At 66.0% G+C, this 2,865-nt stretch overlaps 1 long non-coding RNA gene across 1 annotated transcript; it reads right to left on the reverse strand.

Moving 5' to 3' along the window:
- Window positions 1-473: 473 nt before the first annotated feature.
- Window positions 474-2,284, reverse strand: LOC113941968. Its single transcript, XR_003525807.1, has 2 exons — window positions 1,358-2,284; window positions 474-1,302 (listed from the first exon to the last, which is right to left on the reverse strand). It is a non-coding gene; the product is annotated as an uncharacterized LOC113941968 (long non-coding RNA).
- Between the last annotated feature and the right edge of the window lie 581 nt (window positions 2,285-2,865).

The raw sequence follows: 2,865 nt of genomic DNA on the forward strand, positions 1-2,865 counted from the left end.
CCCCGAAATTCCTGGTTCCCCTCGGACTCCTGAGACACCCGCCCTCTCAGAGCCCCCAGGACTCCCCAAATTCTGGATCTCCCCCCAAATTCCTGGGTCCCCCTAAACCTCCGGGACCCCCCATACCCCTGGGATACCCCAAATTCTTGATTACTCCCAAATTCCTGGGTACTCCTCAAACCTCTTGGTCCCCCCCAGTTCCTGGGTGCCCTTCCCAAACTCCTGGGTCCCCCCAAACCTTTCAATCCCTCCAAACCCCTGGGTCCCCCCCAGATTTTTGGGTCCCTCCCAAGCCCCTGGGTCCCTCCCAAACTCTTGGGGACCCTCCAAGTCCCTGGATCCCCCCCCCAAATCCCTCTGTCCCCCCAGATTCCCGTGTCCCCCCAAACCCCCCTGGTCACCCCCTGAACTCCTGGGTCCCCCCCAAACCCCTCTATCCCCCCAAATTCCCTGGAAAGAAGGGGCCACGGGTACAGGGACCACAGAGGCCACTTTATTGCCGGGGGGCGTCGGGGCCACGGGGCCTCCAGGGGACATCGGGGACACGGGGGCTGTCGGGCCGCCACGTGTCTGTCCCTCGGGTGGGGACACGGGGGACCTTGGGGACAAGGGGGGGCCAGTCCCTCTTGGTGGGGACGCTGGGGACACCGGGCCGTGGTGGGGCTCAGTGCCTCGAGTCCAGGTGGTGATGATGTCCCACATCCTTTGGGGACGTCGGTGACATCGGGGGCGCTGGGGGACATCGGGCCGCGGTGGCTCTCAGTCCCTTGAGTCCAGGTGGTGACGATGTCCCGCATCCTTCGGGGACATCAGCGACATTGAGACATCGGGGACATCGGGGGCGTGGGGGACATCGGGGCTGGGGGGGTGGGGCTCAGTCCTTGGACCGGTCCCACATCCTTTGGGGACATCGGGGACATCGGTGACATCGGGGACATCAGGCCGTGGTGGGTCTCAGTCCTTTGACCTGGGGTGATGACAGTGTCCCATATCCTTCGGGGACATGGGTGACATCGGGGACGTTGGGCCACGACGGGTCTCAGTCCGCTGGGTTGGGGACATCAGGGACATCCTCAGGGGCATCGGGGCCATCAGCCCACGCCGTGTCTCAGTCTCTCAGTCCGGGGTGATGAGCGGGTCCCTCGTCCCTTGGGGACATTGGGGACATCAGTCTCAGGTTGTCTCTGTCCCTCGGGGGCGTTGGGGACGTCGGGCCGGGACAGGTCTCAGTCCATTCACACGGTGTCCTCGTCCTTCGGGGACACGCTGGGGACATCGGGCGGTGACGAGGTGCCCGTGTCCCTCGGGGACCTCGGGGACATCGAGTGGTGACGAGGTGCCCGTGTCCCTCGGGGACCTCGGGGACGTCGAGCGGTGACGAGTCTCCGTCCCTCGGGCTCGGTGATGTCGTGCCACGACGGATCTCGATGTCTTGGCGGGGGGACGTGGGGGACATCGGGGACACCGAGGGGGTTGGGGACACTGGGGGTGTCGGGGGCACTGGGGGTGTCGGGGACATTGGGGACACTGAGCCAGGATGTGTCTCAGTCCCTCAGGTTGGGGACGTTGGGGACACTGGGGACATCAGGCCGTGATGTCTCACGGTCCCTTGAGGGGTTTTGGGGACATTGGGGACATTGGGGACATCAGGCCATGACCTGTCCCAGCCCAATGGCTTTGGGGTAACCGGTGCCCACGTCCCCCAGACTGGGGACACTGGGGACATCAGGTCATGGCCTGTCCCCACTCCCTGGGTTGGGGACACTGGGGACATCGAGCCACATTGTGCCTCAGCCCCGTGAGTTGGGGACGTTGGGGACATCGGGACATCACTCGGCCCGGGGTCATTGGGGTCATTGGGGTCATTGGGGTCACTGGGGACATTGGGGACATCAAGCCACATCGTGCCTCGGTCCCTTGGGTTGGGGACATGGGGCACAACACCCATGGGGGGGGTACAGACTTTTTGGGGGGGACTCTGCCAAAAACGCAGACCCCGAGGTGGGGGACGAGGACAGGGCGGGTGACAGGGACAAGGTGGGTGACGAGGGACGGGGACACTCGGGGCGGGAGGGGGGGGAAGGGGGGGCCACAGGCTCCTACAGGTGGGTCCAAGCCACCCACTGACCCAAAATTTGGGGACGGGTCCCAGAGTGGGGGGCAGGGACGGGGGACACGAGGGACGGGCCCCAGGCGTCCGGGTTTTGGGGAGGGGGGGGCCACCAGCCCCCCCCCAATTACCTTAGAGACTCGTTACGAGTTAAATTAGCACGAAAGGCCCCGGGGGGGGGGGCGGCGCGGGGGGGGGGCCCGGCGGGGGCCGGGGGGGACGGCGGCTCCGGGCCGGGGTGACAATGACAATATGCCATACTGGGGGCAAGTCGCGTCACAGACTTAGTTCAGAACGACGGGGCGCGCTGGCTTCCGGCTGCGGGGAGACACGGGGACACGTCAGGGACCCCAAAACAGGGGGGGAGACCCCACAAACCCGCCACGGACCCCAAAACAGCAGGGAAGACCCCACAAACCCACCACAGAACCCGAAATCTTGGCTGTGACCCCGAAAAACCCCCAAGAACCCCTAAACCAGGTTGTGACCCCCCCAAGCCTCCCAAGGGACACCAGAACCAAGCTCGTGACCCCAGCCCCCCGAGGGACCCCACAGCCGAGGTTGAGACCCCCCCCCAAAACACCCCCGAGGGACCCCGATGTCCAGGAGTGTGACACCCCCACCCCAAAAAGGGGGCCCAGGAGGCCCGGGAGTGTCCCCCACGCACCCCCAACCATCCGTGACCCCCCCACCTTCACCCCCCAACTCCCACCGGGGACATTGGGGCCCCCTCACCCCCCCTGCCGCCCCCCCCA

Source organism: Corapipo altera, unplaced genomic scaffold (assembly GCF_003945725.1).
Source record: "Corapipo altera isolate COAL_440 unplaced genomic scaffold, ASM394572v1 59149, whole genome shotgun sequence".
NCBI classification, from domain to species: domain Eukaryota; kingdom Metazoa; phylum Chordata; class Aves; order Passeriformes; family Pipridae; genus Corapipo; species Corapipo altera.